Below are 16,614 nucleotides of genomic sequence, written 5' to 3'. Positions count from 1 at the left end.
AAAAAAGGGGGGGAAAAGGTTAGGCCTCACTCATGGAAGCATTTACTAATACGTTTGGAAGAAAGACCTGTAGATAAAAAGGAGAGAAAAATGCAAAGCCATATTTGAATCATTGCCAAGTAATGGAGCTTTTTAAAAATATATATATATATATATTATTGATTTTTTTACAGAGAGGAAGGGAGAGGGATAGAGAGTTAGAAACATCGATGAGAGAGAAACATTGATCAGCTGCCTCCTGCACACTCCCTACTGGGGATGTGCCCGCAACTAAGGTACATGCCCTTGGCCGGAATCGAACCTGGGACCCTTGAGTCCGAAGGCCGACGCTCTATCCACTGAGCCAAACCGGTCAGGGCAGTAATGGAGCTTTTATGCCTCGATGTGCTGCTGGAATGCAGGGGTAGCAAGGGTCTGCAGAGCCAGCGTTTTGGGGAAAGGAAGGTGGGAGGGATGAGTCATGGATGGAGGTGATCTATCTGAGTGAGTAGGGAAGGAGTTCAAGACCTCAGGAGATGGCTTCCATAACAGCCCAGAAGGGGAGACATAAGCTTGGGTTTGGGCTAGACCTCAGAGCGCATATGAATTGCTGCTTTGTTAACCACAAGGCAGTGGATTCTAGAGAAGGATGCTCCGTGCATCAGGATGCAGAGGCCCCAGAAGCAACAGGGGATGCAGGCAGAGACAGTGCCCTCTCTCTCCTCTAGGGTACCATTCGGCCCCGGTTTTGCCTCTCCGAAGCCTGTGTGTGTGGTCCCCAGGGGCGATGGGGAGAGGCTTGTACCTCTGAGTCAGAGGAGGGGATGGGTTTAGAACTCAGCTGTGCCACTTACCAGCCGTATCATCTCAGGACGTCATTCTAAACTCTGGAATCTTCACATTTCCTATTGGCAAACTGACATTATATTGCATCTTACCCCTGGGGCAAGTGTGGTGAGGATTAATTAAGGCAAGCATGTCAAACTCACGGGCCTCGGGCCGCATGCCTCATTTATTTGGCCCGTGTTAGCCTTTGAGTTTGACATGCTTGAATTAAGGGCTTAACCCAGGGGTGGGCAAACTTTTTGACTCGAGGGCCACAATGGGTTCTTAAACTGGACCGGAGGGCCGGAACAAAAGCATGGATGGAGTGTTTGTGTGAACTAATATAAATTCAAAGTAAACATCATTACATAAAAGCGTACGGTCTTTTTTTTTTTTTTTAGTTTTATTCATTTCAAACGGGCCGGATCCGGCCTGCGGGCCGTAGTTTGCCCACGGCTGGCTTAACCACATAGCCGTACAATTCCATAAATGTTTGCTTTATATGATAATAACACAAATTATGATTAAGTAGGCGGGTACATTTAGGCCAGGGGAGATTGACTTAGCTAGAGTCAACATGTTCTCTGAAAAAGGAAAGAAGAGAAAAGAAAAGAAAAGAAAAGAAAAGAAAAGAAAAGAAAAGAAAAGGGATTCATCTAGGCAGATAAAACCATCAAAGTGATATTAAAGAGCAATTGATAACAGATAATGCTGAATATGAATAATGCCCGTTTACAGCTTGTTTTATTTTATAAAACGGTCTCGCCAAGTGTGAATTTTAAAAGCAATCCTTAAACAAGGATTAGTACCTAGTAGATAATTGATGCTCAGAAGCACTTCTCCCAATTTATTGAATTATTATACTCTACGGTCATTAATGAAATAGATGTTTGAGCCAGGCTGCCAGCGTTGGAACACAGATCTGCCACTTAATGGCTGTGAGACTTTGGGCAAGTCACTCAACCTCTCTGGTCCTCAGTTTCCGTAGCTACAAAATGGAAATTAGGTTGTGGAGAGGAGTAAGTTAACACACACGCACACACATATATATATATATATATATATATATATATATATATATATAAATTTTTTTGTACAATCTCTGAAACATGGGTGTCAGGTATTAATAATAATCCTTTGGTTATATAAATAATAAACTAACGGTAAATAGTAAATGAATACAACATAAGATAATACAAACTCATAAAATTAACTAATAATTAATAAATAGTAAATAATACACCTATCTATCACAGGTAAATTTTTGGGTGTGCTAAAAGCATATCTAACTAACTTAAAATTTTTGGAGTACTCTCTCTACTACTTATACCAGTGATGGCGAACCTTTTGAGCTCGGCGTGTCAGCATTTTGAAAAACCCCAACTTAACTCTGGTGCCGTGTCACATATAGAAATTTTTTGATAGTTGCAACCATAGTAAAACAAAGACTTATATTTCTGATATTTATTTTATATATTTAAATGCCATTTAACAAAGAAAAATCAACCAAAAAAATTGAGTTCGTGTGTCACCTCTGACACGCGTGCCATAGGTCCGCCATCACTGACTTATACTGATGGATACTCTAAATATTTTGCCTGCCAATATCTAGATTTTACTACGTACCAGGTGGCAGCAATCATGGTGATAGGCTCAGTGCTTGGGGTGAAATAATCAGTCTTATGGAGGTTGAAATTGAAATGCTAAGCCTGTAAGTGCTTCACATTTTATAGGGCCTGCAAGTCCTTTTGTGTTTGATTTATGTCCGTTCTCACACGTGTGGTGTCCATTGTGGCTGGGAAGGGGGATTTCATTTAAACTCTCTGAAATCCGACTGCAGTGGAGCTGCAGCTTTAGGCTTTGCCAGAGCCTTGGAGGAACATCCAATGACGCCAAGTGGTCCTCCAGGTGTCATGCCTGGGCCAGCAGCACCCGCTGGGAGCCAGCTAGACGTGCAGAGTTCTTGGGTTCCCCCGACCTGTTGCATGGGAAACTGGGGGGGTGGGGGGGTGGGCCCAGCGATCTCTTCCCTGGGTGAGGGCTTTGATGCCTGCTCGGTGTGAAGACCACTCTGGTCAGTCAATCTAAGTATTACAGTTGGCATAAATCAAGCATTAAACAAGTAATTACAATGGCTGCCGGATACTGTTGGAGAAGCATGCACATACTCCCTCCCCCGCCTCCCCTGACAGACTCACACACTCCAATTTCTATTTGGACCTCCTCCTGCTGACACATTCTTCCTCACAGATGTGTTAATATTACTAACCGTGCAGCAGTGAAGTGACTTTCCCCTGAGCCTCAAAGTCATTTCTGTCGCCTCCTATTATGCACTGATTTAATTAGTTTAACCCTTGGAAGGCAACCTTATTTTTCAACTTCGTCACTTGCACACCCCTGTCCATGATTTGCCCTCCAGATGACTGCCAGTGAGTAGCATACTCTTTTATTGTTGTTTTTATTTTTTTTTATAATACTCTTTTTTAGATCTCACACTTAGGGGTGGGTAGCAATCGCTGGTTTAGTCCCGGACGTCTTTTAATGGGGAGGGTGTGTTTAACTAGAATGTATATGCTGTGATCTTGCTGTTTAAAGAGTGTGCATTACCAGAGAAGCTCTGGAGGACTAGAAAAGAGAGTGGACAGGAAACTAGAGAAATAGGCACAAGAGGTAGACACGGACAATGTTTCAGAGCGGCACTGGGATTCCGGAGCAATTAAGGGCCGATGGACATTGGAGTCTATGACAGTGACAACCAATTCTGGGCAAATCTCAGATGTTCTGTGCTACTTTGGTCCATGTAAGTGAAAGTAGGAATAGACATATATTCATCCATCATCCATCCACCCATCCTTCCATCCATCATCCTTCCATCCTTTCATCCATCCATCCATCCATCCATCCATCCACCCATCCTTCCTTCCTTCCATCTATCCATCCTTCCATCCTTCCATCCATCCATCCATCCATCCATCCTTCCTTCCTTCCTTCCTTCCTTCCTTCCTTCCTTCCTTCCTTCCTTCCATCCATCCATCCATCCATCCACCCACCCACCCACCCTTCCTTCCTTCCATCCATCCATCCTTCCTTCCTTCCTTCCTTCCTTCCTTCCTTCCTTCCTTCCTTCCAGCCAGCCATCCATCCATCCATCCATCCATCCACCCACCCACCCATCCTTCCTTCCATCCATCCATCCACCCATCCTTCCATCCATCATCCTTCCATCCTTTCATCCATCCATCTATCCATCCAACCAACCAACCGCCCATTCAAAAAACGTCTTTTGAGCATCTCCTGTATGCCAGATGCTGGTATAACAATGGACATAGAGAAACATATGTGCCCTGGGAGATAGATGCATCTATTAGCATTAGGTGTGACTACAGATGATAGACTCCTCTTATCACAAAATAGCAATCACTCGTACAAGATAAGGATTTATTTCTCATTCCTGGAAACAAATTTAGAAGAGTAGTAAATATGATGGCTCTGTAGGCATCCTTCTATGTTGATGTTCCACTATTCTTAGCATATCTCCTCCTGGTTTAAGATAGCTGCTTGAGCTCCAGCTATCATATCTTATTCTACGCAAGACAAATGGGCTGAAATAAAGGCCACATCCTCTCTCTTTTAAGAGTATTGCCCAGGTGTGTAATCTGTGGCTTCCTCTTGTATCTCTTTGGCCAGAACTTAGTCTCATAGTTCGTCTCCTCTACCTACAAGGGAGTTTGCAGAATGTAGTCTTTTGGCTGGGCAACGTGAGCTCAGCCAGAGGGGAAGAAAGGATGCTATGAGCAGCTGTGAGTGCCTGCTATGGTAGGCATCCTTGCCTTCACTTTTTTTGAGGAGAGGGAATGGAGGCCTGGTGAACTTAGCGTGTTCTGCTTGTCGATTGTCAAGTGTATTCTGCTTATCTATGTGTTACTTAGTGACTTAAAACAAACATTTTGTTATGCTCAAGATGTGGTGGGTCAGAAAGTTGGGTAGAATTCTACAGAGATGGCTCCTCTCTGTACCACAGTGACTATGGTCTCATCTGGGGAGGCTTGAAGGAGGAGATATGGATGGGATGACTTGACTGGGACCAGATGTCCGAGGCCTCATTCCTGGCATTAGTTGGATACCTCAGTTCTTTCCTGTGTTGTGTCCACGATGACTTCCCCCCTCGACTAGCAACTTAGCTGGGATGGCTGGAGCAGGTGGGACTGGCCAGGCATCCGTCTTTCTCCATGGGACTTTCCCACGTGGGTAGCTTGGGCTTCCTCACAGCATGGCAGTCTTTGGGAGATGAATGTTTCCCCCAATGATACCTGGTTTCTTCCAGAAAGAATGTCCCATGCGACTAAGGCAGAAACCTCCTTCTAACTAGCTTGAAAGTCATACTTCTGCCACTGCTCACTAAGGCCAATTCAGATTTCAGGGATGGGTAGTTAAACTCCACATCTCACTGAAAGGAGTAGCAAAAGGTTTGCATGCTTAATCTACTACAAAGTGGTCGCGTAAGAAAACACAGCTAGGAAGGCAATTGGCCAAGCCTGGAACATGGATGTTCCTTTGTTTTACGTGGGTCTAAGCAGCAGGACATGGTACTTTCTGTGAGTCCATTAGATAAGTCACTTCTTTTTTGAAGCATGAAAGACTGTAGCTGGTTCTAGAACAGCAGGAGGTCATAGGGATTTGTGGTCTTGGGATCTCTGTTGAGCACATAGACCCAGTACTCAATGGAGAGTGCCCTGGGCTTGGCACTCAGCACTTTAGGCTGAGTCTTCTACTCACTGTAGCTGATAGCGTTTTTTTATCCTCTGCCCTACAACCTTCTTCCTCCAGCCCCCGTCCCGCTGAACAACTGGGCTGCTGCCTCATGGTCTCTTTCATATTTGTGAAAACTCTCTCAGGTCTGGGAAATCAGATTGTCTCATTTAAATTTAATTTGAATTTCTGTTTGAAGAATCAACCTGAGACATCAAAGGGAATCCAAAAAAAAAAAAAAAAGGCACTACAAAATAAATGATCAAATGACTTCTGAAAACATTGCACTGTTATAGCTGGAAATGTTGGATCAAAACGCCAATCTCTTTTATTGTTAAAATTAAAGAGAGACTTAAAAGAAACTGCCGTGTAAGTTTGACACCGCATTTAACCAACAGACAAATTGTTATAACCTGGTAGGATTGTAAGCATGAGCTCTCTCTCTTTAATTCATAACGACTCAGATTCCCCTAGTCACTAAGCTTCAACTTGGCTTTACGTGAGTTTTCTTCAAGTCATAAAAAAAAAAAAAATGCAGGTCACAGGTGCCTAATTGACAATATGGGGATAATTAAATTGTCATTTTCTCTGCTCACAATGGCGTGAGTTTGGTGTTGAAATGTGGCCTTTGAGGAGCTAACTTCTCAAACAAAAACTTTACCTGAATTATTTGTGCATTTAATTTTTGATGATCTGAAGCCCCTCCCCCCTATTTTAACATATTTAGAGGCGAATTGGCATTTAATGCAAGTCCCGGCAGGTGCCTGGGAACACACACAAGAGAAGAAGGGCATGCAGTCTGCCAAGAATCTGATGGGTGATCAGAAACTTGAGTGGTACCTTGTCTTATTAAGAACCCAAATCCCAAACTAATGGTAGCGAAGTCATGGGTCCTGGGAACGAGGAGTTTCAACCAAAAGTCATGGTCCAGAGGGAAGATGACCCTTCCCGCTGGGGTGGCTGGGGATGTTTTGCTTGTTCTCTGTTGGCCACAGAGGTCTGAGTTCAAAGAATCAATAATGAAGAATTAAAATCAAGAATTACTTTTTTTCCCCAAAGAGAGTGGAAAGGGGCGGGGGAGGGGGGAGAGAGAGAGAGGAGAGAGAGAGAGAGAGAGAGAGAGAGAGAGAGAGAGAGAGAGAGAGAGAGAAACGTCGATGTGAGAGAGAGACACACATGGATTGGTTGCCTCTGTGCCCCAACCAGGATGGGGATGGAGCCTGCAACTGAGGTGTGTGCCCTTGATCTAAAATTTAGATTTTGATTTAGATTCTAAATCAAACCCAAGACTCTTCAGTCCATGGGCTGACACTCTAACCACTGAGCCAAACTGCTACGGAGAGAATAACTTTTTTTTTTAAGAGAAGGAAATGACTGTAGAATTCTTTTTTAAAAAAAATATATTTTATTGATTTTTTTACAGAGAGGAAGGGAGAGGGATAGAGAGTTAGAAACATCAATGAGAGAGAAACATTGATCAGCTGCCTCCTGCACACTCCCTACTGGGGATGTGCCCGCAACCAAGGTACATGCCCTTGACCAGAATTGAACCTGGGACCCTTGAGTCCGCAGGCTGACGCTCTATCCACTGAGCCAAACCGGTTAGGGCTGTAGAATTCTAGGAGAGGAAGAGCATTCCAGCCTGGAACTTGTGGAGTTGGTTGCTTTATGTTTAGGAAAACCAGCTGTTGGACCTTTTGCCAACGCCCATCCTCCTCTCTCTCGCTACGGAGTTGTAGGAGAGGGTCCTGACAAAGGCCATTGGATTTGTCTGCTTATGCAAATTATAGCAGCATGAAATCTGCCTTGGCAACATGGCCTGGTTTTCAAAAGGACGGGAGAGAGATAAGAGGACAAAGGGAACGAATCTCAGAGGGGAGTAAGCCCCTCCAACCAAACAGCACATCACTCCCAAGAGGAGGCATCGCTGGAGGGAAGCAAGATCTCATAGGTATTCAGGTTCACATTCATTCCTGTCCTGATCTGTGCTGAATACCCTCTGCCTCATGCCCTCACCCTCCCTCGGTGCCCTGGCCATGGTGCTGTTTTGGGGACTGTGGGGAAAGGTGGCCTTTCCATTTTGGGGGCAAAGAAGAGGGAGTCTCTGAGGACAGCAAGCACAGGAGGGGAGATACCGGTGCTTAAATAGGTGACAGCAGCTACGCACACTGCAGTGTGCACCATTGCAGAGACCTGAGGGAACATCCATTCCACCAGCCCCCAATAAGAGGGGAACTGGACCCCTCAGGCATGTGCCTACATGTTGGTATGTGTCTGAAAGAGCCATCCCTGCATGTGAAATGGATGTGATCTAGTCAGGGTTCATACCTTCTGATCGCCTGTGTATGCATCTTATTTTATTACTAGTGGCCCGGTGCACGAAATTCATGCACTGGGGGGGGGTCCCCCAGACTGGCCTGTGCCCTGTCACAGTGCAGGAGCCCCACCATCCATCTCCCCAAAGAGGTAGGCCCCGCCGACATATCTGGGGCTCCTGGATGGATTGCCCCAAAGAGGTAGGGCAGGCCGGGCCATGGCAGAGGCCTGCGGACCCCTGGCATAGGCTCGCGGAGGCCTCTGCTGTGGCTCCGCCCCCATCCCTGATGCTGCAAGTCCCTGCCCACCCGTGCCTGCTGCCCACACAGCCCCTAGCTGATAGGTCGTTACACGTGAGGGCGTCCTGACCATTTGCATATCACCCTTTTATTAGTATAGATTATTATTATTTTTTAAATATACTTTTATGTATTTCAGAGAGGAAGGAGGGGGGGGAGAGAGAGAGAGAGAGATAGAAACATTAATGATGAGAGAGAATCATTGATCGGCTGCCTTCTGCATGCCCACTACTGGGGATCGAGCCCGCAACCCGGGCATGTGCCCTTGACTGGAATTGAACCTGGGTCCCTTCAGTCTTCAGGCCAATGCACTAGCCACTGAGCAACAACGGCTAGGGCGGCCTGTGTATGCATTTTAGAGAAGGCAGCCGTGCCCATGTGGATGCCAGAGTGGTTCCAGCCAGCTTTGCTCGGGGAGCAAAGAGCTGCGGGCACCTCCCTGGCAGCCTTCACTCTGTATCAGAAAACCCCCTTTGCACTCCTCCCAGCGCTGGTCTGGTCCCCGCAGGAAACCGCAAAGGATCTGTCTGGTCCGCTTTTTAATAAATTCAGTAATAGAGTTTCTACCATTCCTCTTGGGATATCTTTTTTATTTCTGTGCTGTGAACTCACTGTATGGATTTTGGAAGTTGTTTGTTTTAATTGATCAGACAAGTAGCAGAGAATTGTCTGCCAGGCCCAACTCATTAGAATCTGAGATTGTTCCAAAACTCGAAAAATTTCCAACTGCAAGAGGCGCTGGAGGAAGCGGGGGGTGAGGGTGGGAGAACCCCAGCTCCCGACCTAGCCACAATCTCATTTATCTCCGACACGTATTCCCACCAGGTATCAAAAAGACCGTGCAAAAAACCACGTTTCCTTCTTCCTGAAGACCAAGAGTAATGGCGTCTTTCTCTAACGGAAAGGCAGGGATTGCGCTTTATCAGAATGTATTGATTTTGATGGGTTCGGTCAACATGGCTGTCAACCCTCGCCCCTGCCTCCATCCCCTTGGCCTCTGCCTCAGATAAAAGCCTCATCCCCCAGCCCTCCAGCTTCTAACCTTCCACGTGCTGCCAAAGCTCTTTCCCTAAAACACACATCATCATAGCTTGTCATTTCCTTGCTCTAAGTGTCACAGGGGACATCTACTGTCCCCCTCCCCTCCGCCCTCACCCCGAATCTGGCTTTACCTGCTCATGACCCTAAGCCCCTTCCAAGTTAGCCATGTGTGGACTTTCAGGAATGGATGGGTCATGCTTCAGGTAGGACTTGGCTCTTTCGTTCTTCCACACCTTTCGCAGCCCATCCCCTAGCCTGCCCTGCCTTCTACCACTGTTCGACCATCAATTTCTGGATAAAAATCGTGAATGACCATTTTCTGTGAGCTGTATACTGGAGTACACGTTTTACAGGTCGTGCTGCCGTCTTGAATGGTCAGTAAATGGGGCATCAAAAAGATCCTGCCCTCCAAGGCTTGCATTGTGCAAGAGGAAAAGCAACAAGTACTATTTTCATCAGGCGCAGGATCATTTTTATGATGGAGATTTGAGGAAAACAAGCAGTGACACAGTGCCCAGCCCTGAGCATGCCAAAAATGAGAGGACAGACCCAAGGGGATAAACACAGCAAAAATACTTAGCTCTCTGAGGGTACAGTTCCACCCAATGTCAATAAATCACATAATTTAATATAACAAATGGTAAGTTTATCATTATTTGCCCTATATAGTATAATAATTACTTAAATATAATTTTAAGCGTGTCAGGCATGGCTCAGTGGTTGAGCATCGACCTATGAACCAGGAGGTCACGGTTCAATTCTATGTGAGGGCACATGCCTGCGTTGTGGGCTCGATCCCCAGTAGAGGGTGTGCAGGAGGCAGCTGATCCATGATTCTCTCTCATCATTGATGTTCCTATCTTTCTCTCCCTCTCCCTTCCTCTCTGAAATCGATACAAATAGATGAAAAGAAAATGAAAAATAATAATTTTAATACAAAAAATAACTATAGTGGATTGGGTTGATGTATTCAAGTTCTGTGGTCTTCACATGCCAGATAGCAAACTAATGGGCAAACATATTATAAGATATTCTGTAAACTATTAAGACCTTGAATGTTGTAGAAAAATATATTCTAAGTCGCGGGATATTATTCCAACAAAGAAGCTTGATAATGACATCTTCGAGCAACCAAGCATTGGAATATTGAGCTACTTACTAGCAGGGATAAGCAGGGTAGCCATGTAGAATACGTAAGCAAGAAACAACATTGAAATGCAGGGGGCACAGTGAGAATATTGAAGATCAGGGAGAAGGGGACAAGGTGGGGGGTGGGGGGGGCGGGAGGGAGAGAAGGGGAGGTGTGGAGTTGAGTGCATTTGTAACAATGGAAATGGGAAGGAGAAGAGGTTGGGAAGGGAGAAAGAAGGCTTCCAAGACAGGACAGAGAGAGGAAAACGAAGAAACAAGAATCCCTCATTTTAGCTTGTATGAAGGTCAGCTCCTTGCCAAGTCTCAGTTGGACCTTTGTGACTCTTCAGTACATCTTTTGGACCTTTTGCTAATAATATATACTTCACCTAGAGAGAATTCCTTTCTAGCCAATTGGGTGAACTTGAACCCAGACTCTACTTACTAGCTCTCACCATACACATTTTCGTGGACATAAGCAAAACCATCTTCTAGAGCAAAAATAAATGAACTCTGCCCACAACTGAAAATGGTTCTAGAAGCAATTCAAGACCATGTAAGTCTAGGCAATTAACAGCACTTTTGTTGCACCTGGCACAAGTTGGAGATGTTTTAAAAAGATATGAACTCTATCAGGTTTGATCAGAACTGGTGTCAATGAAAGTAAGAAAATGTATAATTATAATTAGTAGAGATGATTAAAAACACCGAGAATGATGAAACGCATGACAAATGCATTGCACTTGGGATGGATTTTTCAGAGGTAAAAAGTATTTTTAAGGACAAAGAACCCATCTTACGACGTGTAGAAGTTAGTAACCAGCAAGGCAAATGGAAAAATAATTGATTGGATAGATTATAAAGAAAAACAACAAAAAATATCTAGTGCGGCTAAAGGCTCCACTTCACATTGGTGTCTGTTAGCTTAATCTTTTTAAAAATTTGTATTACTGATTTCAGAGAGGAAGGAAGAGAGAGATAGAAACATCAATGGTGAGAGAGAATCACTGATCAGTTGCCTCCTGCACGCCCCACAATGGGGATCAGGCCTGCGTGTGTCCCAACCGGGATTCGAACTGTGGCCTCCTGGTTCATAGGTCAACGCTCAACCATTGAGCCATGCCAGCCGGCCCGGCTTTTGGCTTAATCTTTACAGGAGTACAGGCTGAGAGTTGGTTAACCCTCCAGTGGCTAAACCTGGTTAATGTTGCTGCCAATGCTTATACCGCAAAACAAAGGTTCAAGACCCTTTCCCGTTGTGTGTGGTACCCACGGGAGGGGCACGTAGGTGAATCTGGGTGTAACTGACATGCATATGACCTAAGTCATTGGGAACGCCCATTGCTGGTGGTACCTTCTTCCCTGCGACTCACCTCTCTCTATACCACCCTCTGTTCTACCTCCTTATTCGTAAACATATGATGGACCTGAAACAAAAATGTGCCGAGCGGATGACTCGCTCCCATCCATTTTGAAGAAATAGAAACAACATGTCTATTTTGGACCTGCGTCACCAATTCCTCTTCCGTGGGAACCCTTTCAGAATTCATTTTGTTGGAGACTTGTTCCAGATTGGGGGGAATGCAAACTGTAGGACTTGCTGAGGGTTTCAAGCCTAGAGGTTTTCATCTTTTTTTTTTTTCTTTGATCAAGTTCCTTTTGATGTTAGCGCTAGACTACGCACTGGCTTTGAAAGGGGAGAAATAATCGAATGCTTTATGACTTAAAACATGGACGTTTCTGGACGTAGTTGGGAGAGAGTCCTCAACACGCTTGGCTTCAGAATAGAAGACAGCTGTGGGGTTGGGGACGCGTTATTGGAAATGGGAACGGTTAGCAGAAGTCTTGATGGGGAGCGACGCGCTCTGTGTGCCCGCTCGTGAGCGTGCAGCGCGGTGTGGTGTGCCCTGCGGTGGGCGGTTGGCACGAACAGGAGCAGCTCATACGATGTATTAAATGTCAGCCCGGCATCGCCTGTTTATGCTTACTCAGCCCTTTGCATAATTTAACACGTTTCATACTCCAAATGACTCCCGGCGATTTGATGGGGGCTCCTGGCAGTTTACTTGAAGTGCTCCGTGTTAGGTCAACAGAGGGTCCCCGCTTCTGCTACAGAGAAGTGCTCTGCCTACTTAGGAAAGCATAATTAGTTTTCTCTGTGGATCTTCCGGAAGGTGGGGGCCGAGTGGGAGAGTGGGTTGGGTGGGGTGGGGGGGGGGGTGGCGGGGAGGGGGTGGCAGGAGGAGGTAGACACGCATGCATTCATCCGTTTGTCAGTCTGGAAAAACGCCAGCCACCCAAGAGTTAAACGTTTAATGGGGCGGGAAGCTGGCCTTCAGGAGGAGGAAAAGTTGAAGGGCACAAGTGTGCTGTGCAAACGGGTGTGCATGATAAATGACCCTCATTTACTGCTGACAGCGGCTGAGCCCTCCTTCCCATTTAATCCCAGTGTCAAACTGGCCTTCCTCCAGGGACGCCGGCCACACCCGTGTGGTGTCAGAGCTGCCCCGGGGGGCGTAATCTGTACCAGGGAAAGAGTGAACCGCCGTCCCTTAGGGGGCCTCTCCCTGGCTTCCCGCCCTCCTCAGTTGACCTGTGTGGAAGCCGTGGCGACGACACAGGGCCCTTGCCAGGCTTGATGTGTATTTCTCCTGCTCTCTCCGCATCCACCGTTCCCATGCGCGTCAGAAATTAAACTGAGCTCCCAGCTGAGGGGGGCGGGTGTCTTGAATGTTCTAAGAATGTGGTTGTAGGAAGTATCTTGCCCTCCACCCTTCTCTCCCTCTCCTGTGACATCGGGATGGGAAGGGCGTGGGCTTGTGTGAGAGGTGAGTGTTCCCAATTAAGACTTGAACCTTACCTTGGATGGTGCACCGCCTGGAGGGACGCCCCGAGTATTGCAACTCATGATGCCAGAGGCGACGGGCTCGACTCTTCGCTGTGTGCCAGGGGCTGTGATTGGCAGTACCCTCTGGCTTTGAACACCCCCTCTCCCCCCACCCTCTGGATATGCTGAAAAATCCTCTTGGGGACTTGAAGAGTCTTACATATTTCCGAGACACCGGAATGAAGTGTTTTTTGCTTATCATCCGTTTCCACCCCCTTGGAGATAGTCTGAGCCGGTGCTGTAACCTTAGGTCAAAATGATTCAGGGTGGTGGAAACTCATGATAAACACATGCTACGGAAGGTTAGAACGCCACCAGTTTAAGAACATCGGATTAACCTTTTTATTTAAATTAAAAAGAAAAAAAACACCACACACAGCTCTACAAAGTGTGAGGAGAACCGAATGTGTGTGCGTAGGTGTGTATGCATGATCCCTGCATGCATTCATTCATTGCACTCAAGCACAGAAGCAGAAATGTGTGCACGTCAAAATACATAGACATCGATTTAAATGGTTTTGTTTAAGAATTTAATGGTATTTTGAATAATAGACGACAATGATTATGTGTTTATATATATGTGTGTGTATATATATATATATACATAAATATACTATCACTTATTATTAGAAAGAAATATTCCATCCTCTATTAGACAGCCTATGCTTTCTTTCTAGAAAGAAAGTGAAAAGTCAGATTTTATTAGATAAAGTCCCTGGAGAGTTCCATTCCCCTGTAGCAATGCTCTTGATTAGCCATCATGGCATCTATCCATTTATATTATCAACATATAAAAACACTTCTTTACAGCACAGTTTTGTGACTTAGAACAGTATGCATTTACATATTCTCTCTCTCTCTCTCTCTTTTTTTTTTAACCACAGAGGTACATTGGATATATAACATTCGTTCATTCTATTCTTTTTATTCAGAATGGCAGCCACATTTTTTTTCCCTCAATAAACACACCACACCCATTAGAAAAAAAAAATCTAACTTAAATATTCATTTTGGGTATTTTTACTCAAAAATGGTACAGAGTTGATTAAGTAGGGCTATTGTCAAAAAGAGTACATTTAAAGTCCCGCCTCTGGGTTCCCATAAAACATTGCTTAGTGGACACAGGGCAAGTTAGTTCTACTTTTATGCTCTAAGGGACCCCTGCCCTCAGCCCAGAGCTGGGAAAACCTCGCGATGATTGGGTTGAGTCTTCCCCCCGGCTTGCTAGGGGCAGGGACGGTGTAACCGACAGGGAACTGGAAAGTTGGGTGCGTTTGCAAGATTCATTTTGTGGGAAAGCTGAGCATCTGGAGCTCAAACACCCAGAAGGCACACACACACACACAATCCAAAGCTGGCTTTTCCTGTTACGGAACTTACCAGGCGACCGAAAAATTCACAGGAATACTTGGAGATACAGGAAAAAAACCCATTTATTTTCAGACTAGTAGCCCTGTGCACGAGTCCAAGTGCCAGTAGCTCAGGGACTGCTGCCCCGCCCTCCTGTAGCTCCCCTCCCCCTCCCTCCCCCCTCTCCCCCCCATAGCTTGCTGCCCCCTCCTGTTGCTTTCCACCGCCCACTTGTAGCTCACTGCCCCACCCTCCTGCTGATCCCTGATCCCGGTCGTTAACAACCATTTGCGTATTACATCTTTATTATATAGGATGTTTCGCATGTACTAGTACGCTAACTCAGGAGAGACGGTTTCTCTCCAAATCCTGAGCCAACCCATGTGTACGAAGCTCTTCCTTGATACCCTTTGGTTTCTTTGTCCCCCAAATATGGATGGGACCTCCGGACCTTTCCCGGGCTTTGCAAAAAGCTCCGGGTATTGCGATGGGGGCCATGAGCGTGAGACCGCACCTAAAGGCCTGGCCTGACGTCAGCGCTGATATCACCCGCTCTGGGGGTTGTGTATTGTTCATGGTTTATGGCCTCTGTAAAATGGGAGTATTTGGGTAAATTAGTGGCACAGATTCAGATTGCTAGCCCCCCCCCCCGCCCCCCACCACCAAATGTCTTATTTTCCCCATCATTCCCAGCAGCCTTAACCCCAGTCCACTGCATAAGAACTCTTGGGTTTCGGCATTGGGCTCGTCCGTGTTAGCGTCCTTCACTTTTTAGCTCATTCTCTTAAAGATTATGTCTAAGCAAGGGCCATTCCCTCCGACGCCTGCTTTTGTACCTTTTGCCTGCAAACCACAGCTTTTCCACGTGAACAGAAAGGGCACAGAGAACTGGCTGTCAAGTTTGACTCAAGCGGAGAGAGACCTGCAGCGCGCAATCTCTATTATTTTTTCCCCCCTGCAGTTTGTTGCTGACTGTTGCTAGGCGATACCTTTCCACCAAGTCTAAGGGATCTAGGTGGGAGGGGTTGGAGACGAGGCTTCATTATATAATTAGCCCCAGATGTCTTCTAAAATCTCACATATTTGCGTTCAGGTGAGAAAAAAAAAAAACATGTTCCCAGACAATCCCTGGGAATAGTTACAGTAGTGATCATACAAAATTACAAAGCACCCCGTCCCTGGTAACCCAGCCCCTTGCGTTTTACCGCTAATATCAACGTGAGTTATTCCCTTGATGATTGCCGCCGGGTCAGATGTGTTAGAAGCACCTGTTGAAATGGCAAGGCTTGGAAGGCAGGGCCCTGGCAAAGCGGGGATTTCACGGAAGACACGCTGAATCTCCTAGGTCAGTGCATACCGACATGAACATGTGCATACCGACATGAACATGTGCATACCGACATGAACATGTGCATACGTCTGTACACAAAACAAGTGGCAAATGGAAGGAAGGAATGGGCGGTGCAGGATTATAGAGTCTCTAGTGTACAAGGAAGATAACACCTGCAGACTGAAGGGTCCCGGGTTCAAATCCGGCCAAGGGCACATGCCTGGGTTGCAGGCTCGATTCCCAGTAGGGGGCGTGCAGGGGGCATCCAATCAATGATTCTCTCTCATCATTGATGTTTCTCTCTCTCTTTCCCTCTCCCTTCCTCCCTGAAATCAATAAAGATATATTTTTAAAAATTGTTCTCTCCCTCAGACCTTGCAACCTCATGTGTCACTAACTGTGGGAAGGGAGAGGATACAGGTAAAGCCACGCAGGAGGGGAAGAAGGGGTGTGGGCTAATGGGTCATAAAAGCAATGTGTGCTGGTCCAGGCAGGCCATGCAGATGGGTGAGGCATCAAACAAGATGGGGAAGAGTTGGGGGTGGCACGTACCTCGGTTGCAGGCTCCTCCCCGTCCCAAGCCCTGGTCGGGGCACATGCAGGAGGCAACCAATTGATGTGTCTCTCTCGCATCGATCTCTCTCTCTCTCTCCACCCCCCCCCTTCTTCCTCCCTACCATCTCACTCTCCCCCTCCTCCCTCCTTTC

Source organism: Myotis nattereri (genome assembly GCF_964212035.1).
Source record: "Myotis nattereri genome assembly, chromosome: 21".
NCBI classification, from domain to species: Eukaryota; Metazoa; Chordata; class Mammalia; order Chiroptera; family Vespertilionidae; genus Myotis; species Myotis nattereri.
This window is presented reverse-complemented; position numbering follows the sequence as displayed.